This window comes from Bos javanicus, chromosome 26 (assembly GCF_032452875.1).
Source record: "Bos javanicus breed banteng chromosome 26, ARS-OSU_banteng_1.0, whole genome shotgun sequence".
Taxonomy (NCBI): Eukaryota; Metazoa; Chordata; class Mammalia; order Artiodactyla; family Bovidae; genus Bos; species Bos javanicus.
The window spans coordinates 41,775,235-41,802,987 of record NC_083893.1 but is presented as its reverse complement, the minus strand read 5'-3'; the positions used below and the strand labels follow the sequence as shown (position 1 = coordinate 41,802,987).

At 46.6% G+C, this 27,753-nt stretch overlaps 1 long non-coding RNA gene across 2 annotated transcripts in view; it reads left to right on the top strand.

Annotated features, from left to right (window-relative positions):
* LOC133239507 (uncharacterized) overlaps positions 1-27,415 on the top strand; it is a 30,436-nt gene extending 3,021 nt beyond the window's left edge. The window contains exons 2-3 of one of the 2 annotated variants that reach the window (XR_009733855.1): positions 11,582-11,763; positions 18,568-27,415. This is a non-coding gene — a long non-coding RNA (uncharacterized LOC133239507). The other variant, XR_009733856.1, reaches the window with a different exon arrangement.
* The last annotated feature ends 338 nt before the right edge of the window (positions 27,416-27,753 follow it).

Below are 27,753 nucleotides of genomic sequence, written 5' to 3'. Positions count from 1 at the left end.
TAAAAGGAGGCGTGTCCTCCAGGATACCATATTTGTATTGGTGCCATAAAGATAAAGGAAGTCAGGGACTTTTCTAACAATCGATGGCTAATCTGTGGAACAATTTAGGTGGGTTAGACTGATTGTTGTATGACAGTCTGGCAATTTCCCAACTGCAAAAGTGCTGATATTAGCAGTGCAATTTCCAACTTCCTTCTAGGTGAACCTCTAAGTCTCTCAAGCGCTCCCTGAATATAGGCTTGACTTTAATCTGGGAGAATGTGAATGAATTTGTGGGAAGTCTGCTCCAAGGCTCAGGGCAGAGCAGGATGTGGGCTGCTGAGCAAATACAGGACACGGTGCCAAGGGGAAAAGCATCTCTGGGATGGTTTGTGCTGGCAGGGCACTCTTCTGTTGGCCCCTGGCCTTGAAGAAATGAGGAAGACATTGCAGACATGATTGGAGAGGAGAAGACATGAGAGATATCCATGGATTCCATGGGCTTATATTAGCTTTAGCCATCGACTTCCGGGTCTCATACTCATTCCATAACCCAGGAACTGAGAAATATGTGACCTTGAACTGAACCACTTCCAACCATTCACAGGCTTGGATTCACGTTGCCTGACCCTTTTTTTGTTTAGTTGCTCAGTCATGGCCAACTCTTTGAGATCCCATGGACTGCAGCACACCAGGCTTCCCTTTCCTTCACCATCTCCTGGCATTTGCTCAAACTCATGTCCACCGAGTTGGTGATCCCATCCAACCATCTCATCCTCTGTCATCCTCTTCTTCTCCTGTCTTCAGTCTTTCCCAACGTCAGGGTCTTTTCCAATGAGCCAGCTTTTCCCACCAGGTGGCCAAAGTATTGGAGCTTCAACTTCAGCATCAATCAGTCCAAGGAATATTCAAAGTTGATTCCCTTTAGGATTGACTGGTTTGATCTCCCTGCTGTCCAAAGGACTCTCATGAGTCTTCAGCACCACCGTTCAAAAGCATCAGTTCTTTAGCACTCAGCCTTTTTATTGTCCAGCCTGGCAAACCCACCAAGCCTGCCTCCAACCTCCTCCAACTTTGCCCACAATCCCTCTCTTACATAGATACAACTTTGGGATCCCTGGTGTTTATCACCAGACTCTGGTAAAACTCCCTGGTAAAACTCCCCAGAACGTTTCCTGTTGTTCTATTTTTTTTTTTCCCCTCCCCAAATTCTCTTGATGGTCAGTAACTCTCGGTCAGAAGCATATGGCTTTTCAGGACTTGCCTTTGTTATCCTGGCCTGAGTGAGCCCTGTCTTGCCTTTCAGCTGAGATGTCGACACTATGAGATGGCACCTCAGCTTCCTTGCCATGAGTTGTTAACCCCTGATCTCCTGCAGCTTCGTTCTGGAAGGATACTAGGAACCCATGCCTTGTATTGGTCACCAGGCAGGATTTCGGGCCAGATGTCTGCATTAGGCTCCATCCAGATGAAAGTTACATTCAACCCTGGATTCCTTTTTTCAATCCTATGGCTTTTCCTGTTGTTCCCAATTCCTCCTCTCCCCTTGATGAGAAGAGGCACATTTCCGAGGGACTTGACTGGTTCCCATTGTCCTACTGGCAGCCCAACAATTGATAAGTGTCAGGTGACAGGAGAGGAGAAGCAGGATACACATCTGCTAGGGAACCCGTAAGACCAGATACCACAGTGGATTCCTCTTATGTTTATGACAGGAATGGTTATGATCGTTTGTTATTGCTTATTATGTTATGATGGTTATTATGAGAGGGGGTTATGATTGTTTGCATTCGGAAGCGTTAGGTTTAGGATCATAAAAAAAGGGTGCCATGATTGTGCACCCATCCTGCACACAGCAAAACAAAGCAATAAGAGGCAGGAATACAAAATATCCACAGGGGAGGAGGGGGGTACAAAAGGTCCCTCCCCCACAGAAGCAGACTGTCTTGTCTTAGAGACAGACCTGCATGGTGACCATTGCAATAAGCGAGAGTATTAGTGCAAGTTGCTAAGGGGGAGAAAAACCATGTGACTCAATGGCAGAGGCAGTTTCTCTAAGGAAGTGAGACGAAATGCAATCGGGAGTCATTTGGCAACCAAGAGTGGGAAAACCAGATGAGGAACAGGAGTGACCTTCACACAGGACAGTGTGACAGTGGAGGCTGGGGGAGGGGAATCCTGCCCTAAAACTGGAGAGGAAGCCCCATGGATCACTCAGTTCAGAGCATGAAGGACAGCAGCCCTTCCTCATTCTTGTCATTGCGATGACTCCATCCTCTACCCCCTGTGGTCAGCAGTAAAGATCCTAACACAACAAAGGCTTGTGAGCTTTTTGTTCAGAAGATACCAGGAAGAAGGAAGTGGAGGGGACCTACCCGTCATTCCAAAGCCCACTGGGGAGGCATCCAGGTGGGAAGATGGGTGAGGTCAGTGGAGCAGGAAGGAGGTGGGGGTCCTGGGTGTGCAGGAAGAAGACCATGGGGCCACGACCCACATGCCACCCCCATGTGGGTCCTTCATCACCAGGACCCCTTCCTGGCCCGAGGCCCACAGCCCTTTATCAGACCCTGTTCAGAGAGGGCTTCCTCTTGTGCAGAAAGGAGGGTCCCGGGGGAACGCACCCCTTTCAGAGGGCTCACCTCTCTCTCTCCATCCCGCTGATTAGAAGCATCTACGTCAGCAGCGTGTCTGGGTGGAAAAAGAGCCACAGAGCTCCATTTCCTAGCAAAATCCTAGCCACAGAGCTCTATTTCCTAGCAAAATCTGCCATTAAGGACAGCGGGAAGAAGGAAAACTCATTGAAGCTCCAAGACTCGGCCCTCAGACCCTGCTTTTCAATGACCTTCCCCAGGTGGTTACGACCTGTTGAACACCTGCTCTTGCAAATCCCGGAAGGTAGAACCCAGGGCTGGACCTCAGTCCAGGAGGCATGGCCTTGGGAAGAAACCTCTGTAGGGGTCATTCACAGCTTTATTTAAGCAACAGAACCCTTTCCTAAACTGAAAATCACAGGGAAGCTCCAAGTAGGAACAGGTCAGTGGAACCCTCTGGGTGTGGCAAGGGAGTCCCTGCCAGCTCAGCGAGCACCCCCAAGCCCTGTCCTCCCAAAGGGCAGCCTGTGGCAGGGCTGGGGATTCCTTGAGGGAAGCCAGCCCCTCTCTTCACAGGACCTGGAGGCCCAGCGAGGCTCCTGGGGTTGCCAGGGCTCCATCTGGACACTGTGCTGGGGTCCCCAGGGGGCTCCCCAGAGCAAGCACCTGCCCTCACCTTGGGTCATCTAAGCCCCTTTCCCCAGAGGTTGGCTCTACATCCTACCTGCCACCCTGTGACCTGGAACAGACCTGGGTGGGAAGAGTCAGGGCCTGTGGCCTCTGAGGCATCACCGTTTGCTTCCGGACCTTGGAGGTCTGGGTGACCATGGCTCCCCTTCGGGGGTCAGGTTGATCCCTAATATCTAATTTCACTGTTGCTGAGTAACCCGACTTAATTGTCAGCCACTGTTACCATTGTAACAACCCTTTGGGCACGGTGTACATGATGCACTGTTGCAATGTCACTCAGCTTTGCCCTCTGAGAGCCTGCCTTCCCAACCAAGCTACCAGGGACCCGCACCCCACCCCAACCTCCAGCCTGAGGACCAAGCGGAGTCTCATCCTTTCCTCTGTAATCGGATGCCTCAAGCTGAACAGGTGCTCAGTGGGCATTGGCTGCTAAAGGTGGTCATCAAGAGCAGAAACCTGCCCTCCCGCCTTCCAGGGTCACCAATAGCCTCGAGGAGGGGACACCGAGGTCCAGGGAGGGAAGGGACTGGCAGAACCAAGCCAGTGTCCAGGGTGGCAGAAACTGCCTCCCATGAGAAGGATGGAGAGCAGGAGGACTGATACAGCTCCCTGCTGAACATGGTCCAACCTCAGAATCTTCCAGTCACAAACACAGCCCTCTAGTGGCCCTTGATAATAGGTAATAGCAGGCTCATCACATTCTTCTCATCTTTCTCAGGATAACACTGAAAGCCCTCACCATGGTCTATAAGGCCCCACTCAACCCCCATGGCCTCTCTCCACCCAGCCCACCCTACCAATTGTCAACCCCAAGGCCTTTGCACTTGCTGTCTTCTCTGCCCAGAAGACTTTTCCCCCAGGAAGCTATGAGTTCATCCCTTCCCCTCCTTCTTTTCTGACCTATCGTCTCCTTTGGGCAGCCTTTCCTGACCACCCCTGCACTGCACTCCCTCCCACTTCCCTGGCTGTTCCTCTCTCCACAGCTCTTTTCACCAGATGGCCTTCTTATATATTACTTCCTCATTCTTTTGCCTGTCTGCTCACACAAGCTCCACAAGGCAGGACTTTGTGTCTGTTTTGCTCACTGATGTATCCCCAGAATCTCAGAACAATACTTAGCACATCATAGGCGCTCAAGAAATACTTGTGGAATGAGTTGACTGAATGAGTGTGGACAGAGGAAGAGGAAAGAGGAAGACCAGGGCTCTTTACTCAGATGGCTTGAGTGAGTTCTACGTCAACAGAGTGTGAACCACATGCTATAGATTATGCTATCCATTCACCTGTTCAGTCAACAAATAAGTGCTGATCACTTACAATGTTCCAGGCACTGCTCTAGCTAATGGGGCTGAAGTCCAAAGTTAAATAGACATGACCCTTGTTTTCATGGGCTTGCCAGGTGAGGCTAGTGGTAAAGAACCCGCCTGCCAATGCAGGAGACATAAGAGATGCAGGTTCGATCCCTGGTTTGAGAAGATCCCCTGGAGTAGGAAATGGCAACCCACTCTAGTATTCTTGCCTGGAAAAGTTCATGGGCAGAGGAGCCTGGTGGGCTACAGTCCATGGAGTCTCAAAAGAAGGAGACACAACTGAGCATGCAGGCCCTCGGAACTGCCCTCATGGGCCTTATAACTAAGGTAACATAGACAATAGGCAAGAGGTAAATCCATAGGAAGAAACATTTCAGAGTGGGAGGAGAATTAGGAAGGAAATGAGCAAGGTGATAGAATGGTGAGTATGTGTGGTAGGAAGGGCTATTTGGATAGGGTGGTCAAAATCTCACACTAGCTCAATAACTGCTTCAGGGATTCCTTATCTGAGGCTCAGAGAAGTTAAGTAACTTTCTGAAAGTCACAAAGAAAGTGGTATAGCCAGAGCTTGAAGTGAAGTCTGACTCTAAAGTCTGGTATTTTCCCGCTGGACTCCAAAGCCTTTCCCTTTCCCCCAGAAGACTCTTTCTATTCAAATAGTGGGCCTCGTGTCTAAGTGCCCTTCACCGCAGGATGCCCTGCTGTGCAGAAACATTCAAAGGAGCAGGTAGAGCAGGAAAACTGGCACTAGGGTCATCAGAACAAGCGCAGAATTTTTTGACATATGCCCCACGAAAGATGCTAAGTGGCTTCTCCCTGGAAGAGTGAAGGGAGAATAGTTTTAAAGGCAACACTACATCTAGACCGACACAGTTAAAAGTGGTATAGGCAGCTTGTGGTGCCCAGTCGTCTTGCAGCAAAACCAGGGAGGAAAAATCATAGTTGTGACCATCTCCATGAAGTTATTTCCTCCTTCACTTTTTCCTGTTAAGGTACAAAGGTTAATGAAGCCCAGCACACTCTCCCTCCAAGGGGGTTATTGCAACTGAGCGGGGAACCCTCCCTCGGGAGTTGTCATGCCGAGTAAAATAAGTCAGAGAAAAAGAAATACCACACAGCATCCCTTATTTGTAAAAATCTACAAAGAAATGACGCAAATGAACTGATTGACAAAACATAAACAGACTTAGAGACGCACTTATGGTCACCAGAAGGGATAGGTGGGTGAAAGTGACTCTTAGGGCTTTGGGCTGGACGTGTGCACACTGCTCTATGTAAAATGAATAGTCAACAAGGACCTCCTGGATAGCACAGAGAACTCTGTTCAATGTGATACGGCAGCACGGATGGGAGGGGAGTCTGGGGGAGAATGGATACATGTGTATGTATCACACCACTGTTAACTGGCTATACTCCAATATAAAATAAAAAGTAAAAAAAAAAAAAAAAGTGAAGGTCCAACAGCAAAGTGAAGGAAACCCAGGGTGTCGGGGAACGATGGGAATGGCTGTTTCAGGCAGGGATGCCCATGGGTTGTCAGCATAATGGAGTGTTAGCCTTTTCAAGTTCAACTCACTCCAGTGCGATCAGATTCTAGAAAATCCAGTTACACTAAATACACTCGCCAGACACTAACTGGTGAGCCAGGAAGACCAATTCATTCATTTGCAATAGGAGTATCCTTTGACTAAAGGACTGTTTTGTTTGAAAGATCAAATTATATGCCAATAATTTGCTTGGGGAACAAAGAATGAGAACAAGGAAACTGCGCGATGCCCAAAAGAAACTCTTATCGAGATAGTGGAGCCTGTCATTACCCTTTGGACGTCTCTGCATAAAGAACTGTTTTGGGTTCCTCTAAAGGCTCGTCATTATGGTCACCCTCCTACATCCCCAACATGGGGCCCCTGATAAGTGAGACCTAAAGAGATTCAGATAGACCACCTCCCACCAGAGCACAGGAGAGCTTGGGCCACAGCCAAATTGGTTCCTTTCATAGTTTTTCATGTTCAATTCCGTTGCTTCAAAAGGGTGGCACTTGACAGTCTTTTGTTAACTTAAAAGACAAGAACTCAGTTACCTTAGGAGGAGAAGTCTTGTGGTCCAGAGGCACTGGTGATGAGTCTAGAAGAGTCCTGAGCTGTAGGAAGGCCCTTCATCCCCATCTCCTTCAACGCCTTCGCCTGTGACTGGGAAATAACACAGAGGGAGGGATGAAACGGAAATGGAAGACACCGCTCGCATGCATGACCGTCTAGAAACACTGAACCACCAGCCAAGCCAACCGTGAGTAAACACACCCAAATCACTCTTGTCCTTGAGTCTCAAAACCAAGTGTACCGGTCCTGGAAGGCGGAGGTGGGTGATTTTTACACACGTCAGAATCGACCAGAAGTGTAACAGGAGTGCAGCGGGAAAAGGCGCTGCCAAAGGTGAATGGGTCTAAGGGCACCTTAATTGTTGCTCGAGGGCACCTGAGTGAGGAAGAACCCCTTTCCTCTGGATGGGCCAGACTTTGTCGCAAGTACTAGCGCAGGTTCATTGGGCCATTTGATACACTAACCCACTGGCTCCCACAGTGTGGTCCCTCGACCACCAGCATCAGCATCAACCAGGCACTTGTCAGAACTGCAGAGCCTCAGGCTGCAGAGTGGGCCCTGTCATCTGGGCTTCAACAAGCCCCCCACCCCCACCCCCAGGGACTCCGAGGGTCATTCTGCACTAAACAAACCTGCTGGCTTCCCCACCCAGGTGAGTAAAGCAGGGCTCTGAGCTGCAGGGATGAAGCAGGGCCAGTGGCAGTGGGGAAGAAGATAACAGTAGCTGAAGTCAGGAACGGAAGCTGGGGGCCAACTGGATGGCAGTGGCGTGGCGACTAAGGGGACAAAGGAGCACAGGATGACCAGTTCTGCTCCAAGTCACACGGAGACAGGGAGCCCAGGAGGAAGGGTGGGCACTGGGGACAGTGAGATTTTGGGGGCCTCTGCCCCTCTTCTTTCCTCCTCCTGATGGACTCCTTCTGCTCCCAAGGCTTCAGGGACCTTGACATACACACATACCCCAGTTCTCTCTTCCCAGTCCCTGCTTCCCCCTCAAACTTCTAACTTCCTGCTGGTCACCTCCACTTGCACAAAAGCTTAACCTGCCCCTCCAGCAGATGCAGCCCTGGAGGGGATGGGAGAGGGGCCCCCAGAGAAGATTCAGTGAAAGACAAACAACCCAGGGCCCTGGATGGGGGTGTCCTCCTCACCCAGCGTGGGGCGGGTAAAACCTTAGATGGTTCCAAGGGCGGGAGGTTGGAAGGCAGATGAAACGGAGGGGTCATGAGTGTGATGAAAAGGGAGGGTGAGGCTGGGGATGGAGGAGGTGAACTTGGGAGGCACCAGGGAAATGAGGTCCAGACCTGTCCCCATCCGTGTGGGTGTCCTAAGACAGGGAGGCTGGCTCCCCATCCGTGTGGGTGTCCTAAGGACAGGGAGGGTGGCTGCCCATCTATGTGGGTGTTCTGAGGACAGGGAGGCTGGCTGGAAGTGGAGTCTGGGAGCATCGCGTCAGCCTGAGGTTCTGGACGTGGCTGTGGTCTGGGTGTGGCCACGGGACTAAAGGAAGGCCACTGGGCAGAGGGCGTCCCAGCACCGAGGCTCTGCTGGGCTCTGCACTCCGACACGATCCCGACCTGCTGTTCCCAGACATTTGCTTTCTCAACCCCGTCAGGTTTCAAATAACTCTTATTTGAGGGGCCTTTTTGTCCCCACAAAGCTGCCATGTTTTATTTGCTAAATGATGATGTTTTTAAAGCCCAGTTTTCATTATCACTGTTTCATAAACTAACAGATGTTTAAACAAAAAGAATCAGGGGTGATGGATCCGATTCAGGGACCGCCCCTCTGAGAAGGGGGTCTCCTTTTTGCCACAGGTCGGTCCCTCTTCATCTTAGTAGTGCTGTCCACCTGCCAGCATCTGGGGGCAAGCGGCAGGTATCCTAGTTGAGAGACACCAGGGCCAGCACAGTCAAAAAGCTAGCCCTCTACCCCAAGCCTGGCCAGGCTCACAGTCCTTCTGCCCCCTCCAATCTTTTATCCTCACAGAGCTGGAGTGAGCTTTAAAAGCCATGAAATGAATCCTTGCCGAAAGCCTCCGGAGGCTATCCTAGGGCATTCCTTGTAAGACGGAGCCCCGCAGCAAAGCCTCTGGAGCAGGAACTATGCATCCAGTCGTCCCCAGGCAGCTCTGCTGGCACTTTATTCCGGGGCTGTGACAAGTGCAGCATCCCCCCACTTACACCAGAGTCCTGGTTTGGGATAAGCTGATATGGCCACCTCCTCCTCCCATGTCTGGCCCCTGGTCACTGGCCTCCAACCTGGCTGGCCTTCCTTCTTGTCCTCAGCCGTACTCCATGCCCTTTCCCCTCCAGGTCTAGAACTCTCTGCCCACCTCCTTCTCTCTCCTTCAACAAGGAGTATGGGTCTTTCAAACCAGTGAAACAGCACCGATTCAGAAGAGGAAAGTGATGTGGGCATCACAGGAGGGGGTGTTGCTGGGGATAAATGATCCAGATCCAAACCCAGACTGACCATTCCCAGTGCTGTGGATCGCCACACCTCTCCGTGCCCCAGGGTTGGAGGGAAAACACAAGGGGAGCCCAGGTCTTAACAGGCGCCCAGCAGGTCCCCACAGGGCCCCTGGGAAAGGCATCAGGCCCAAGCCATCACTCTCAGACTTGGAGATGCCGTCTCGGTCCAGCCTCTTATTCTGATCCTGAGAATGGAGGCAGTGGTTCCAAACAGCAGTTGGAGCGGGCCAAGTGGAGCGTCCTAAAGGACCCTCATCACCCAGAAGGGGAGCGTTTTATTTACAAAGGAGGACCATCTGTTGCCCACATTGGCTGAAGAGCCCAGTGTAGTCCAAAGTCAGCTCAGGCGCCACGTGCAGCCCCAGGGACAGGGAAGTTGTATCCATGGCCCCTCGGCTCCAGAGAGCTGGTTCACATCAGGTTCCAGGCAGTGGTTCAAATCCACTGCTTTGTTCATCAACCACCCTCAAGTCAGTCTTTGCTGTGGCCTTGACAGGGGGTGTTGAAAACCACAACACATGCTGTAAAAACTCCAAGGAAATTGGAACAAAAAAGAGTCGTAAATGGGTACAGGGCAATGACAAGCACATAACACTCAGCCAAACCAAAGAAAACAAAACTGCCTTAAAAACAGTATAGCCATAATGGAGTTCTTATGCATGGCCAGTGAAGAAGGAAACGTGATTGATGGCTCCACAAAGGTATCACCGACTCTCAGCTAGTTCCTTGAATGGGAAATGTTTTGTCCATATTTCCTTCTTCCTTGTTACAACACAAGACCCAGAGAGCCAGTGCACATGTGTGTGTATGTGTGTGTGTGCTCGGTCGTGTCTGACTCTTTGCAACCCCATAGATTGTAGTTCACCAGGCTCCTCTGTCCATGGAATTATTCAGGCAAGAATACTGGAGTAGGTTGCCTTGTCCTCCTCCAGGGCCTCTTCCCAACCCAGGGATTGAACCTGTGTCTCCTGCCTTGGAAGGTGGATTCTTTACCACTGAGCCACCTGGAAAGCCCACTGCACTGCACACACACATGGGCAGTATCCCCCAGAGACCACCCATTTGGCTCTATTTAACTGAATGAACATTTGATCAGGTTGAGAATTGAGCAGTGGGAAACCCTGTCCAGTAGGGAGCTGGCTCAGGTCAAGGGAGCCAGCCTGCCTTTATCCAAGGCTGGGGGAGAACTGTGTGTCCTACATCAAGACATTGGAGGTCTGGGCTCCACGGAGGGGCTCCAGACTGGGAGGACCCAGTGCCAAACCCTTTCCTCTTGCAGAAAACACCAGGGTACAGGGCAGGCTTTACCCGGTTCTCTTCACCCAGAAAAGGCTGCTCAGAATTCTTTCCTTTCTCTGTCATTGCATCACACATTCTCAGAAAAATGGATTAATCCCTCTTGCTTCCTCCATGAAACCTTTTTCTCCACACCCATGGGGTCAGCCCCCCTCCCTCTCCACCTTCCTCTGGCTCACATGTCATATTGAACTGAGCCCTAATTATTCCGTGCATCACTACTTAGGCTCCCCTTTTGAAATCAGGAAGCACAACTTCCATTTCTCAGCACTGCACACCCAGCAAGATCTCAAACAGCACTTGAGGACAAACTGCAAAAACTGCTGTGCTCTCAGCACCCTGAACTTGACAACCAAGCATCATATACACTCTTCAGGTGAGACTCAGCCCACATCACAGATGAGGAAAACTGAGGCTCACAGAGGTGAAGTAGTTACTCCCACGATCATAGTTAATAAGTGAGTAGAGTGGGGAGAGCTCAGGACACAACTGCCTGACCCAGACCCTACAAGCTTCCTGATGATACTGTTCTTGCCTGAGATTCCCAGACAGGATGTGATATTCCTCTAATTTGTTTGCACCTGCCTTGTTCCTAAACAGTGTGATGCAATTTTCAAAATCATATATGGTGCAACAGCAACAAAAGAAATGTTTAACAAGACCATAAAAAGTAACGGTAGGCTAGGAAAACAAAGGTGGAGTAAAATTTCAACCCAAAATTGAGAAATACCATAAGGGGCTCCACTAAAGGAACTTAGTTAGAATTGTGACTCCAAGCTTCCTAGCAGGCAAAGCAAAGAAGGAAACAAGATCAGTGTAAAACTGAACTCACCTGCTTCTCTTAGAGACATTAGTTCTCTTGTTTCCAAGGCCTTGAAAAAATGTCTCCCAAGTGGTCTCATGGACAGATTACCCAGGTGAAGGATGGTGCCTGGAGTGTGATGAAGAGGAGGGTGAGGAAATCGGCTCTTCTGTACTGCCTCCTCCAACCCATCTCAGCTCCAGCAGAGCAGAGGTTACACTTAGAATCCTATGGTGGCCCATGAAGCCCAGAGATAGACAGCTCCTGCATGTCAGTTCATGGCCATCAGGAATTTTGACTTTAATGCTAGTAAAATCTTCCATCCTGTCCTATTTTCTAGGACTTGAGGACAAGTTGCAAAAGCTGTCATGCTCCCAGCACCCCGAGCTTGACAACAAGGCTTCATATACACTCTTCAGGTGAGATTCAGCCCACTTCACAGATGAAGAAAACTGAGACCCAAAACTCCCAACAGGCTTTCACTTTTCTGTGCAAACAGACGCACAAGAATCTCAGTCCCAGGTAAGAAACCCCACATCCGGACCCCCATCCATTTCTCATCTTCCTCCTCCTCCTCACTGCTAGCACCATTTGGTGCCTTTTCTGGGATGAAAAACCCCGTTGGAGGTGGGTTTTCTTCTTAAATTGTTATTTTCTCAAGAATTCTCATGTAGATGTATATGATGGAACATTACTCAGCCATTAAAAAGAATGAAATCATGCCATTTTCAGTAACGTGGAGAGTGTCATACTGAGTGAAGGAAGTCAGAGGAGTAGAAATATCATATTATATCCCTTATATGTGGAATCTAAAAGGAAATGATACAAATGAATTTATTTACAGAACAGAGACAGACTCAGACTCAGAGAATGAACTTATGGTTACCAAACGGGGAAGGGTGGGAGAAAGGCATATTAAGAAGTTTGGGGTGGACATGTACACACTGCTATATTTAAAATGTATAACCAACAAGAACCTACTGTACAGCACATGAAACTCTGCTCGATGTGGCAGCCTGGATAGGAGAGAAGTTTGGGGGAGAATGGATATATGTATATCTGTGGCTGAGTCCCTTTGCTGGTCAACTGAAATATCACATTGTTAATCAGCTATACTCCAATCCAAAATATAAAGTTTAGTATTAAAAAAATCAACTACAGAAACATTAAATGTAGGACCAGAAAAAAAGGTCAAGTGTTTTTGAAACTCAGTGGGAGCAATTTTGTTTCAACAAAACCACATTATTCACTAGATTGGATTAATATCGTTCAGTTGAGTGTTCTCAGGTGGGTAGTTCAGTTAGTATTCTGAGTATACATCTGTCTTTAGTGGGTTGAGTTCTATAAGCACATTTGAATATCGCATTTCTTCTTTGTATACATTTAAATAATAATAGAATAAAAATTATTTAAGTCAACACCAGAGGTACTGAATGGCTGAATCTCTTTGCTGTTCACCTGAAATTATCATAGCATTGTTTGTTAACTGGCTGTATCCCAGTACAAAATAAAAAGCTAAAAAAAAAAAAAAGAAAGAAATTCTCCTGTAGAACTTTTCTCTCTTCTCTCCTTGAAAGCAGAGAGATGGGAAAAGTGCTCCACGCTCAACAAAAGAGGAGGGCTGGGTCCCCCATGTAAAATATACAGAATGCCATGATGATGGTTGGAGACTTACCTGGTGGTCCAGTGAAATGCTGACTTTCTATAAAGAATATTAAAAAGAAGAGACATTACTTTGCTGACAAAGGTCCACTTAGTCAAGGCTATGCTTTTTCCAGCAGTCATGTATGGATGTGAGAGTTGGACTATAAAGAAAGCTGATGCTTTTGAACTGTGGTGTTGGAGAAGACTCTTGAGAGTCTCTTGGACAGCAAGGAGCTCAAACCAGTCCATCCTAAAGGAAATCAGTCCTGAATATTCATTGGAAGGACTGATGCTGAAGCTGAAACTCCAATACTTTGGCCACCTGATGTGAAGAGCAGACTCATCGGAGAAGACCCTGATACTGGGAAAGATTGAAGGTGGGAGGAGAAGGGGACGACAGAGGATGAGATGGTTGGATGGCATCACCGATGCACAAGATTTGAGCAAGCTCTGGGAGTTGTTGATGGACAGGGAAGCCTGGCATGATGCAGTCTGTGGGGTCACAAAGAGTCGGACACAGCTGAGCGACTGAACTGAACTAATGATGATCATATGGCGTGGATTATACTGAAGTCTTGCCACTGGATTAATAGCCAAATTGAAAGAGGAAGAAGGAAGAAACAGCACAGTAAAAGTATCTCAACTGAAACGATTTCTAATTTCGAAAATGTTAAAAATGGAACCCAAAATGTGTGAGTCAACAAAATAATTCGATTAGAAAAGATTGTTTCCTGGTATTTCTTCCCAATACAAAAGGAGAGTTCAGATATCGCCTACTCAATGCCTCTCCCAAACCCCTCACTAGTCAAAGCTCTTTTCTGCTCCATCCGTTGCCTCCTTATAGGTTTCTAGTGGATCTTAGAATCTGGCAACTCTTTGATAACCCCTGTCTTTCCAGTAGTAAACTATAAAGATTGTTTCAAGATAAGAGGAGGTAAGAAAGCCAGATTTTTTTAAGTTGGCTTCCTGGTTGAACCAGAAATCACTTTGTCTCTGTTGCTTTGTGGCCCAGAGGTGAAGAGGTCCCTCCCTGCGGATGGGGATGCTTCCTCCAGGATCTACTGGAAGCTCCTCATTGAACCATAGAAACTTACACAGGACAGGAGCTCCACAAATTTCCCTTTTGTTTTTCAACAGGGCTACATGCAGTGGTAAACTAATGAGGTTGCTTTGGACTGGCTCTAAAATCAGAGGCCAGAGAGCTGTGCTGGGGGTGGGGGTGAGGATGGGGGTGCAGTTGTGGTTAATTGCTAAGTGGTGTCTGACTCTTGTGACCTCATGGACTATAGACCACCAACTCCTCTGTCCGTGAGATTTCCCAGGCAAGAATACTGGAGTCGGTGGATGCGGTTGGGGGCAGAACCATCAGGGTTTAAAATACAGATGCCTGGGTCCCACACCCCCAAGATTCTGATACATCAAGTTTGGCGTTGGACCTGGAGATCTTTTGCTTAAACTTTCCGGATTCTGATGGTGTGGATTCTGATCCACACCAAAGTGTGGGAACTGAGAAAGGACGGCTCTGAGCAGGGCCTCCTGGCTGCAAATACGGAAGGAAATTCACATTGCAGCAACAGGTTTATTTGGGAACAGGAGAAAGGTGGTTTGGGGGCTTCCCTGGTGGCTCGGTGGTAAAGAATCTGCCTGCCAATACAGGGAACATGAGTTCCATCCCTGGTCCGGGAAGATCCCACATGCCACGGAGCAACTAAGCCCATGCACCACAACTATTGAGCCTGTGCTCTCGAGCCCAGAAACTGTAACTATTGAAGCCCACATGCCCTAGAGCCTGCGCTCTGCAACAGCAGAAATCAGTGCAATGTGAAGTTCACACCCTGCAACGAGAGTAGCCTCTGCTCGCCATGAACTAGAGAAAAGCCCACGCAGCGACAAAGGCCCAGCACCACCAAAAATAGATAAATGAATGAATGAATAAAGATATCAAAAGAAAGGTGGTTTGGGCTGCAAGGCAACGGCTTCAAACAGCTTATGGAGAAGCCTACATTTAATGGAGTCCTGGCAGGGTTTTGAGGAGGACATGGAGTCCTGGCAGGGTTTTGAGGAGGACAGTGAAGGGGGACCTCTTTTATGAAGAAACGAGAAATGACTGTGTGGATCAGCACGTATGGAGCATCCTGTTTATCAAGGACGGCCACACCTGCCATACTGTGCAGGGGTCTGGAAATCTACCAGGAGGAATAGAATAACCCCTGCCTCAAGAAACATACAGTCCAGGGGGACGGAAAAATCACTGGCTCGTCAGAGAGTAACAGGTGGGAACCTTTCAGTTCCTCTGAGACCTTAGAGACCATGGAAGATTTTGACTTTAAGAAAAAAGACAGGGAATTCCCTGGTGGTCAAGTCATTAGGACTCCACGCCTTCACTGCTGAGGGTGCGGGTTCAATCCCTGGTTGGGGAACTAGGCTCCCACAGGCCACACAATGTGGCCAAAAAGAAAAAAAATTTAAAAAGACTTGGATGAAATCGAAAACCTTTAAAAACGTGAATCTGGGGAACAGATAAGAGTCAGATCTATAACAGTGAAAGATTTGGGAGATGGTACCTGGCAGTGCCTAGGCATGTGTAAGTTCAAATCTTCATCTACATTATGTATTCATTTTTTCATAGCTAGAAAATCACTGGGTGTTTTGAGTTATTATTGGCATATATACATTTTATTTAAAAGGCAAAAATGAAATCATCAGCAGTTCATAGGTCACCCGTGCTGTTTGGGGGGTGAATGTACCAGGTGGCTCTCTGAAGCCATCTTCCATGGATTCAAGGGATCAGCTGAGGCTTAGAGCAGTTTAGGGCTTAAGCTGGACCTCATAGATACTGTCAAAATCCTTGACATTTCTGGGAGGTATATTTCCAGATCCTGTAAGCGTCTGATCACAAACTACTTTAGAAAACTCTAATGTATTGACAGAACAGCAGCCAGAGTGAATTGAAATAAACTATAATTTGAATCATGAATTATCACTGTGCATCAATTTAAAATAGTCTCATTGACAAATTGCTGCAATGAGTGATAAAAATTTAATTTTCTGGTCATTTATAATTTCATAATGAAAGAAATACTCCAATTAAAAAAAAACAGCAAAATGTTTCATTTTTATTAGAAAGGGAAAAATATGTGAATATAAGCTCTTTTCCTTTGTGCAAGCTCAGTCACTCAGTTGGGTCTTTGCGGCTCCATGGACTATTGCCTGGGAGGCCCCTCTGTCCATGGGATTTTCCAGGCAAGAATGTTGGAGTGGGCTGACATTTCCTCCTCCAGGGGATCTTCCCCACCCAGGGATTGAACCCAGGTCTCCTACATTGCAGGCAGATTCTTTACCCCTGAGTCACTTGGGAGGCCCCAAACTCTTTCATTTTAATGTTTTTTTTAAGAAGAATATGTTTGTGGCTTTATCACAAGCCATGGTGATAATTGCTCTACAATATTCAGATGGAATAAACACCACGTTAATATTTCTTAACCCAATCAAATCTATCACAAATCTCCCACTCACTACTTTTTTTTTTTTTTTGCCATGCTCTGTAGCTTGTGGGATCCTGGGTCCCCAGTCAGGGATGGAACCCAGGTCCCAGCAGCGGAAGCTCGGAGTCTGAACCACCAGACCACTAGGGAAGTCCCCTGTTCATCAATGTTGATGAGAAGGCCAACACCCATTGGCCAGAGTGAATTGAAATAAACTATAATTTGAGTCATGAATTACACTTGTGCATCAATTTGAAGTAGTCTCATTGACAAACTCACAACATTCCCCAGGCATCCCCCTGCTTCCTGAGATGGTACCAAGGTCCCAGGCTCTTCCTAGGTGGTCTCAGGTTCCCCCCACCCCATCCCACCTCTTATCCCTGCCCTGTGGTTGACGGATACTATGTTAATTCTGATCCTCCTCAACCAGACATCACTATAACTGTAGAAACAAGCCTTGCTTGATGTGCATCCTGCCCAGGCCTCCTGGCTTACTCAGTGGTGGGCAACTCGAGTGTCCAAGCCCCAGGCTTAGTGCCCACATCTTCTCTGGCCCCCAGTCTGACAGCCCCAAAATTTTGGTTTGTGATTTAAAGCAGCCATAGCACTCTCCAGCACTTCTACAGAGCACCAGCCTAAGTTTTCTTTCTGGAACAGGAGACAATACCCTGACAAAAATTTTAAGGGACAAAGACAAAAAATAAATTTGTGTTTTGACCATACCATAGACTATGTTTATTCAATGTATCAATTGCTTGGTGCTCAGTTGTGTCCAACTCTTTGTGACCCCATGGACTAGAGCCCACCAGGCTCCTCTGTCCATGGGATTTCCCAGGCAAGAATACTAGAGTGGGTTGCCATTTCCTCCTCCAGGGGACTTTCCCAACCCAGGAATCGAACCTGTGTCTCCAACTCTTGCATTGACAGGCAGATTCATTACCACTGAGCCACCTGGGAAATGTTTTGATTGCACCACGTGCGTGTTAGTCACTCAGTCATGTCCGACTCCATGGACTGTAGCCCACCAGGCTCCTGTGTCCATGGAATTCTCCAGGCAAGAATACTGGAGCGGGTTGCCATCCTCTTCTCCAGGAGATCTTCCCGACTCAGGGATCAAACCAGGGTCTCCTGCATTGCAGGCAGATTCTTTAACATTTGAGCCAAGATTACACCATAGAGTATGTTTATTCAATGTATCAACTATACAACAACTTTCTAAAGGACAAGTATGATTTTTAAATGTTACAAAATAATAAAATGAATGGCTTCCTATCTTAACCCAGATTCTGACCCATTCCCCTAAAGAATATATGAGTCTCGAAAAGGCTCCAGAAAGGATTTTAATTATATTTTCTTCATACAGTAGAAGTGTCCTTTAAACTTCATGAGTCACACTGTGTGAATAGAACCCTATCTGTATGGAAACTAGGGAAAGTGGCCATTTAAAGGAATCCATCAGCTTCCCTGGTGGCTCAGCCGGTAAAGAATCTGCCTGAAATACAGGAGACCTGGGTTCAACCCCTGGATCCAGAAGATCCCCTGGAGAAAGGAATGGCTACCCATTCCAGTAGTCTTGCCTGGACAAAGGTTCCATGGACAGAAGAACCTTGCAGGCTACAGTCCATGGGGTCACAGGGAGTCGTACACAACTGAGCCACTAACACTTTCAACACTTTCAATCAGGACCCCACTATTATTACACTGAAAAATTGTTTGTTAGTGATTTGGGGATAAATGTAGCTCAGTTGCTAAAGAATCCAGTTGCAATGCAGAAGACCCCAGTTTGATTCCTGGGTCAGGAAGATCTCCTGGAGAAAGGATAGGCTACCTATTCCAGTATTCTTGGGCTTCCCTGGTGGCTCAGATGGTAAAAAAAAAAAAAAATCCACCTGCAATGTGAGAGACCTGAGTTCAATCCCTGGGTCGGGAAGATCCCCTGGAGGAGGGCATGGCAACCCACTCCAGTATTCTTGCCTGGAAAGTCCCATGGACAGAGGAGCCTGGTGGGCTACAGCCCATGGGGTCGCACAGTGTTGGACAGGACTGAAGCGACTGAGCAGCAGCAGGAGCAGGCTTCTGAAGCACCAGGTTGCTCAAAGGTTTAGTTGACTTTACTTTTCTAGATTAGTTAAACCATTCTTTCCATTTTGGCCAAAAAACAGAAATTTAAGAGGCAAATTTCTTGTTCTTGTCACAGCAGAGCAGGAAGACCCAGTATTAAACCCATAGGAAGGCGTGGCTCCTTCACTCAAGTTTTCAAGACCTCTTGGCTTCCCTGCGTGGAAACTGCCCATCTGCCATTCCAGGTCCCCTCTGAGTCTCAGGATCCCAGAACTAGGAATGACCTCAGCGAACATCCACCTCCAAACCTTCTCCTGCCCCCATTTTACAGATGAGAAAACTGAGCTCCAGGGAAGTCAAGCCACACACCCAAATTCAAAGAAATGGCTCCAAGCTCTCCTGCCTCACACGGGTCACCCTGCCTCTGCGAAGGCCTCTCAGCTGCTGCAGGCCAGACAGAGATGCTTGTCATCGAGAATGTTCAGCTGGGGGAACACGTGTGCCAGGAAGGGCAGGTCACATGAGGCCACTGTAGGGAAAGGGAGGCCTCTCCAGCAGCTTCCAAGCTATTCCCCGGGTCACTCAGGTGAGTGTGCTCCGGAAAGGCGGAGCCAGCCCTATCGGTGAGAATCCACCGCACCCCGGAAGCCCCAGGACAAGAGGCAGATTATCTGAGTGCTCTTTGTGTGGCAGGGGCCATGGCAAATGCTGCACAGGAGTGGGGGGCAGCTTCCTGTTCCCGCTGCCAACACCGATTGCCCAACTCCCCTCTCTCACCTTAGTCCCACACCCAAGCTGCCAGTGCCCGAGGGACAATCCTTCCACATGGTGAGGCCTCAGTCTTTTCCAGCCTTTTCCTGGTCAGCCTCCCTTTCTTTTTTAATCTGCTCTTCTGGAGCCAAAGCAGCTGACCTCCTAGCCTGCCCTTGGCTTGATTTAGGGGTCTCGGTACTCAACCTGTCATCAGCTTACTCCACATCTGGGTAGCCCCATCTCATATTCAAGTGTGGGCCTGCCAAAGAGCCAGCCTGAGGCCACCCTCCACTGGTACCTGCCTGTCTCCATCTTGATTACTGTCCTGCTGGCCTGGGCCTGAAACAGGCAGCCCTCCCCACGTGTCTTTCACAGCTTTCCTTATCAATCCCACTCTGGTTTTCTTTCGCCTCCAGCTGTGTCCAGGGGGTTGCCACCAGTGGTCATCAAGAGCTTGGGAACTAACACTCAAAGTTTCAGGGGGTGCATTTAGGGGGCCTTTGTCAGGGCACTGGGCTGGGGCTTTGGCAACCACACCATGTTCATCACAGAACATGTGTGTGTAATATCCAGGAATCTTTGGACAAGAAAGGACTCACAAGAAGTCAACATATCTGTCCCAAAGTCTTCAGCTTAGAATATTACTTTAATATCATATGGCATCCCTTATGTGTGAAGTCTAAAAAGAAATGATACAAATGAACTTACTTACAAAACAGAAACTCACAGACTTAGAAAACGAAAGTCTAATGGTTTCGGGGAAGAGGGAGTGTTGAGGGGGAGGGACAGTTAGGGAATTGGGAAGGTCATGTACACACTGCTATATTCAAAATGGATAACCAGCAAGGATCTATTGTATAGCAAATGGAACTTTACTCAATGTTATGTGCAGGTTAGATGGGAGGGGAGTTCATGTATCCCTTCACTGTTAACCTGAAACTACCACAACATTGTGAATCAGTTAGGTGCTGCGCTGTGCTTAGTCACTCAGTCATGTCCATCTCTTTGCGACCCCATGGACTGTAGTTCACCAGACTCCTCTGTCCAAGAGGATTCTCCAGGCAAGAGATCCCCATGCACAGATCCCCTGGATTTATCCATGGGGATTCTGTCCATGAAGATCACACTCTTCTCCAGGGAACCTTTCCAACCCAGGGATCAAATCCAGGTCTCCTGCATGGTGGGGGGATTCTTTACCAGCTGAGCCACCAGGGAAGCCCAAGAACACTGGAGTGGGTAGCTTATCCCTTCTCCAGGGGATCTTCCCAACCCTGAAATCAAACTAGGGTCTCCTGCATTGCAGAAGGATTCTTTACCCACTGAGCTACCAGGGAAGCCCTAATCAGCTATATACCAACATAAAATAAAAAGTTCAAAGTTTTAAAGGAGAAAAAAACTTTTTTGGTTTGAAAAACCTTTAAAACATGAGGCTCCACTACTCTTAGCTATCCTTTTTCATGGGAAATAAAACACGAAGGATATGAGAATAAAAGTTGCTAAACCCTGCCCCAAATAAGGAAGTGTCTCTTTGTCCCAGTACTGCAAGGGTGAGGTTCCCTCCAACTTCCTGCAGAAACAGGAATGGAACGGATGGTCCAAGTTCAGGCTGGCTGAGAGGCACCCTTGCCCTAAATTAGCACATGCCCATAGGTGTGCAGGCACAAACACAGGCCAAGAACAAAAAAAGATTCAGGTAGAAGCTGGATATTAAATGAAAACTGTCATCCGGGATTTTTTAAAAATTCATTTTGAGTATTATAGATGGTGGTTTTTCTCAGGTCCACTTGTGATATGAATTTACCTTCTGCCATCTAGCAGATTTCATGGTTCCTTTCCTAGTTCTAAGTGGGCCACTCCTGGACTGCAGGGAGCATGCTGATAGTCCTTGTGTCATAGCTGACCCATCACAGTGTGAGGGACAAGAAAGGATGAGCCTTTTTATTTTTTTTTTTCAGTTCCAATTAAAAAAAAAAATCGAGGAAGGACTCTGACTGGCTGAATTTAAGTCCCAGTGCTCACACTGAGCCAATCAGCAAAGGCCAGTTGTTTTGGTCTCTAAGAACATGGGAATTCCTGTCCCAGTGGATGAAGCAGTTTCCAGAGCCAAAAGGAAAACTATCATCAAAAGAATTGAAGGCAAACACTCAAGACAACAGACATCCACAATAAAGTATTTGTAAACCTGCATGTAGCTGTAGTGAGCTATGACAACACCACTGCCTGAAGACACATTATAAAACATAGTAAATAGATATACCTTGAACAGAAGGTGTCAAAATGCCAATAGCTGTTACATTAAGATGGTAGGTGGTAGGAACTATATACCTTTATATTTTTCTAAAAAGAGTTAGAATTATGTATTAAGCTTAGACATTTAAAGGCAAAAATAAAATAAAATATGCAGAATTTATAGCTTCTACATCAGCAAAAGAGGAAAAGGCAATATGAAAATATTTCATCAATCTAATTGAAGGCAGGACTGGAAAAAAAATGCAAACAAGAAGGATGGAAAGCACCAGTCGTAAAAGAAAATGCTTAAAATAAGTTTAAATATATGAGAAATAACAAGAAATGTAAATAGGTTATGTTCACTCTTCAATAGAAACAGACTATCCATTCTTTTTTTTTTTTTAATGAAGCTATATCCTGTCTATAAAAGTCACGTAAAACTGTTTCTAAAACAAACTGACATAGAAATACTGAGAAAAGATACACTGTAGAAGTACTAAAACCATAGTTTGCATAGTGGTATTAATTTGTAATAAAATATGATATTAACTTGGGCTTTCCTGGTGGCTCAGTGGTAAAGAATCTGCCTGCAATGCAGGAGATCAGGGCTTTGATCTCTGGATTGGGAGGATCCCCTGGAGGAGTGCCTGGCAACCCACTCCAGTACTCTTGCATAGAGAATTCCAAGGACAGAGGAGCCTGGTGGGCTACAGTCCATAGGGCTGCACAGAGTCAGACAGGACTGAAGCGACTTAGCAGCAGCAGCAGCATGATATAACTTATAGTAAAATCAATATAGATAAGGTAGAATGCTACATAGTAATAAAAGAAACATTCCACCAAAAAAGGTCCATCTAGTCAAGGCTATGGTTTTTCCAGTGGTCATGTATGGATGTGAGAGTTGGACTGTGAAGAAGGCTGAGCGCCGGAGAATTGATGCTTTTCGATGGAGAAGGCTCTTGAGAGTCCCTTGGACTGCAAGGAGATCCAACCAGTCCATTCTGAAGGAGATCAGCCCTGGGATTTCTTTGGAAGGAATGATGCTGAAGCTGAAACTCCAGTACTTCGGCCACCTCATGCGAAGAGTTGACTCATTGGAAAAGACTCTGATGCTGGGAGGGATTGGGGGCAGGAGGAGAAGGGGATGACAGAGGATGAGATGGCTGGATGGCATCACTGACTCGATGGACGTGAGTCTGAGTGAACTCCGGGAGTTGATGATGGACAGGGAGGCCTGGCGTGCTGCAATTCATGGGGTCACAAAGAGTCGGACATGACTGAGTGACTGAACTGAACTGAACTGACCAAAATAATCTGGAAACGCGTTAAGTAAAAACGGATACAATTGGAAGGTGAAAGTAATAAAAACACAATTGTGCTGAGGGATCTTAGCAGGTTTTCTCAGACACAGATCAAGCAGGCATAATATTCATGTTGATGTATGGCAAAACAAATACAATATTGTAAAGTAAAAAAAAATAATAAAATAAAATAAATAAAATAAAAAAATATAGAAGAGTGGTTTAAAAAAAAGAGAGGGGTGTCAAGGGGAAGCTATTAGTTAGCAAACCCTGATTAAAAGCCAACCATTAATGCAATTTCAGGTAAATCATAAAAGGCAGAAGTTTTCATGCTGTGACTTTCAATGTCCTTTATCTTATCAATCTGAAAATAATTAGTTAAGAGCATGACTGAAAAATGATGTCTATTGAAAAACAACAATTTAATTATTAACCTAATACAAGACACAGTTATAAAACTTGTCAAAGGGTAACGATTTCAAAAAAAAAAGAACAAGGCAGTCCTTGATTTAAACCTTTCATTGCTTTGAAAAAATGGCATCAAACTGAAAGAACAAGAAGTCCATTAATATCACCTGTTGGTATCTGTTGTAAGACTTGCTACTTATTGACCAATGGCCTGGTCATCATTCAGAAACTCTAGGGCAGTGATTCCCATGTAGACTTTTGGCAGCAGTTTGAAGAATAAAAAGACTCAAACAACACTAAAGATTACAACAGAATGCTATGAAAGCCTTCACAGTTAACGTGATATTCACTCGGCTGGTCATCACCACCATATCTCTGTTTGATCAGAATGTTTGTTGCTCGGACTGTATTCTCTTATATACTCATGCCCACATCTGCCGCTGATCCAGTTTCATGCTAAGCCCTGCAAGTCTTCTGGGAAAGAGCTACCTTGGGTCAAATGCCCTGCTTAGTTCACTGAGCCTATGATCAATACCCCTAACAAAATAGATCTTTTAGTATTCAAAAAAAAAACCATTTTAAATGTTTATCTGACTCTTATCCAAGAGTTCATAGCCCACTGAGGTTCCATTTGAGATCCATAGTTCCAGAGTCTCATTACCCTGACATCCTTGAAGTTTTCCTTTATACCATTTTGTTTGGACTGTTGCCTTTCAGGTTGCTCTGTCCATGGGATTCTCCCGGCCAGAATACTGAAGTGGGTTGCCGTGCCCTCCTCTAGGGGATCTTCCCTACCCAGGGATTGAACCCAGGTCTCCTGCATTGCGGGAGATTCTTTACTGTCTGAGCTACCAGGAGAGAAAAACATTTTGCTTTCATTTAAGTCAGTTCCTGGAAGGAAAACAAAATTGAGTAGTTAACTTGCATGATCCATTCAATAAGAATTAATAGAGTGCCAGCTCCATGTCAGCTCCTGGGCCAAGTGTTGGGCTTGAAAATGAACAATACAAGGTCCCTGCCCTTAAGGAGCTTCTGATACAATGGGGAGAATTATAAAGCAGATAATAACAATACAGTGTGATAAGGTAACCAAGGAGACTCCGCTGGCACCAAGAGGCCTCTTGCTGGAGGGACTGGAACACAGAAAGAGCATTAGTCACCAAGGTAAAACCTCAGCCAAGTCACGAAAAAAAAAATGTAAGTAGTAAGGAAGCAGAGGAGGGGATGGTGGGTGGGGAGGGTGGGTGGGAAGGGCTTTCCAGACAAAAGGATTAGCATGTGCAAGGCCATGAAGATAAAAGAAAGGAAGGGCACCCTGGGAGAACTGCCAGGGAAGCCTAGAGTGGGTGGAGGTATGTGGTAAGAGATGGCAGGTCTCATGTGTGCCCCTGAACAAGGACAACAAGGTGTGTTGTAGAAAGAGGCTTGGCTTCATCTCTGCAGCCATTTCTCCTGGATCCAGAACCTCTAGTACTCACCTCTTTGCTTTGTCTTCTTTGGGGTTTGAGTCAATTCTCTAGCTTTCAATCTGTTCCTAGCTACCACCAGACACATTGAGAACCTTCCATGCCCATTGTCTACAGAACAGACTTCCAAGTTTGACATTCCAGGCCGTCCACAACCCCTACCCAATCTACCTGCCTCCACACACACTTTCTCCTCCTGATCAACCATGTCCTAGTAACAGAGCTTACCCTTCTTCAGCTCTTCTCATTTGATTACAAGAGCCAGCTTGCCTTCTGCAAACTCATTTGCCTCCCAAGACTCACCTCAAGCTGCCACCTTTGATGGAACCCGAGAATACTTTTGCCTGACATTTCATATATGCCATCTTGCCATTGTCAAATTTCTTGTAAGTTTCTCTCTCCTTTCCTGAGCTAAACTGTGAGCTAAACTGGATATTTTTTTAAAAAATAGATTGGGTTAACATGGGTCAGAACTTGATTTTGGCTCTATCATTGTTAAAACAAAGATTCAAGGCTAGGGAATGTTAAAACCTAACACCAGAGATGACTCGACTTAACAAGAGTGCAGGAGAACAGACAAGAACCCATGCTCTCACTGTGAGATTCAGACTATTTTATAATGCTTTGTGCTCTGCCAAGATTATCTCCCAGCCACCAGTCATATCAGCAAATGCATCTGACATCTCTAAAGGCCTGACTCACTAAGCAGAAAGATACGGAGACTACTTAGCTCTGAAAGTGATCATGTAAATCTATGAGGGGAATTTCTCCTCTTACTGTATAAACTTTGGCCTTGTTTGACTATACTGTACATACATAAGATATAGTCATAATAAAAACAGCTCTTAAATTTTTTTCTAGTGCAAAATGACCAGGAAGCTCAAAAGAAATAATGTCATAGTGTTGCAAAGAAAAGGAAAAAAGAGGAATGAATTTTTCTCTTTCCCTTTCCTGAGAACAAAGAATATAAAGAGAACAGCGAGCAGGCCTGAACATTCCTAGTTTTTTAAAAATTTTAATTGCTCCTAACTCTGAATGTCTGTAACTAAGTTTGCTTTTCTGCCCCCTAACTCTGCAGGAGCTATACTTCGAAGCTAATTTCCTTTGACTCTATGCTAAATACATCCCCTAGCTGGTGTTTTGGAGAAGGACATGGCAACCCACTTCAGTACTCTTGCCTAGAGAATCCCGTGGACAGAGGAGCCTGGTGGGCTGCTGTCCATGGGATCGCACAGGGTCGGACACAACAGAAGCAACTTAGCAGCAGCAGCTGATGTTTACCCTACAACACCCTTCGCCTTGTAGTTACCTATCAGAAAGGAGGACGCAGAGCCCCCGAAAAGCCAGACTCAGTTAGTGGGTTACTGTCACCAGTTTATGACTGTCTTTGAAACAATCCAAGAGGAAGAAATCAGGATCTTATCACCTTTGCTCCTCATCACTGACTCCTGACTTCGAGTCCTTGCTGTATAAGCCCTGGACTCCTCATAGGGGCTGGGGGGACACAGTTGTTTTGGGCCATGAGCCTACCGTTTTCCCCTCTCCACTAGCTGAGATAAAAGCCACCTTTCTATTTCCTCCAAACTCTGTCTCCATATTTTTCATTCAGCTTTGGTGGACAGAGAAGGCCAAGATTTTGGCCAGCAACAGCCACAAAGACCCAGAGCAGCCAAAAATAAATATAAATAAATAAATATTTAAAACTGAATAGGAGTAGATAAAGGGACTGAATGTCATTTCAGTCCCTCTTTACCCATCTCTTTGCTTATTTAAGGTTCTTCCTCTTGTCTGGAAGCCCCAGGAAGGCAGGGCTCCTGTGTTCTTTGTTCGCTGTACAGCACCTCACACAGAGTACATCCAATAAATATTTGTGGAATGATTCCTGGTTCTCAAACTGCTGTTCTGGGCAGAAACTCTGCCATCAACCAGTAGAAGTGTTTCTATGAGTCTTTTTTGAATGGATCCACAGAATGAGTCAACTTTGAAAGAGTCAAAGATTGGTGAAAAGTACTAACTGCCCATGTCATTTTGCATCCCGCCAAACGGCAAGCATTGTGCACTGGTATGCACTTGAGGGCTTACTCAGTTGTGTCTGATTCTTAGTGACCCCTTGGACTGGAGCCCACCAGGCTCCCCTGTCCATGGGATTCTCCAGGCAAGAATACAGGAGTGGGTTGCCATTCCCTCCTCCAGGGGATCTTCCTGACCCAGGGGTTGAACCAGCATCTCCTGCGTTTCCTACACTGGCAGGCAGATTCTTTACCATTGTGCCACCTGGAAAGCTCATGTGGTTCATTGAAGCGCTCCATAATTCCTTTCTGATTAATTTCCTTTGAGCCAGGGATTCCAAAACCTGGTCCGATGGACCTATGGGCTTTAAAGCCCCATGAACACTTAAAACATACGGCTGTGTGCTTCTTCCTAGGTATAAAATTCACAGCTTTCATCCACGTATCAGAAGAGTCTGAGCTTTAGAGGTTGATGTTCTCATCTAACCAGCTATTACGAATGGAGGCCCAAAGTGCAGGAAGCAGAGCAATGAATTCAAGTTCTGCAGTCAAGGTCACTTCCAGGAGGGCACCCAACTGGCTCTGGGAGACCAGACAACAATGATAGCAAGAAGTTTTGTTAGGCTCAGTGCACTGTGCTGCAGTAACTCATTTATCCTCCCAAAGCTTATGAGAAAAGCACCGATGTTATCACACGCCCACTTTACAGATAAGGAAACTGAGGCTTGGGAAAGTTAAGTAAAGTAGCCTGTTATCACTAATAGTAAGTGAGTGCTTGGATTCAGTCCCAGGTCTAAGTGGTGTGCAGCCTGCATGCTTAACCACTGCCTCATATTTGTTCTTCCCATGGTCAGAAGAACTGGTCCTCTTTTATGGAAACCACAGAGCACTCTGATTACAAAGAGCCGCTAGCTGCCCCCTTTGCTGTAAAAATCAAGTTCAAGCCTGGTACCAGAAGGCCCCAAAGGTGTCTCCAGCAAACTTTGATTTTTTAAAAAAGAAAGGGAATCCAGACAGGTTCCCAAGACTTCACAGTGCCTGGAGCTCTGACCCTGGAGCACGCATATTTCAGAGCCTTTGTGTCCTAATTACAGGTAAACAGGTGGACATAATAGTCTCTGTTGACTCTTTTCAGGTCTAGTCATTTAATTATGGT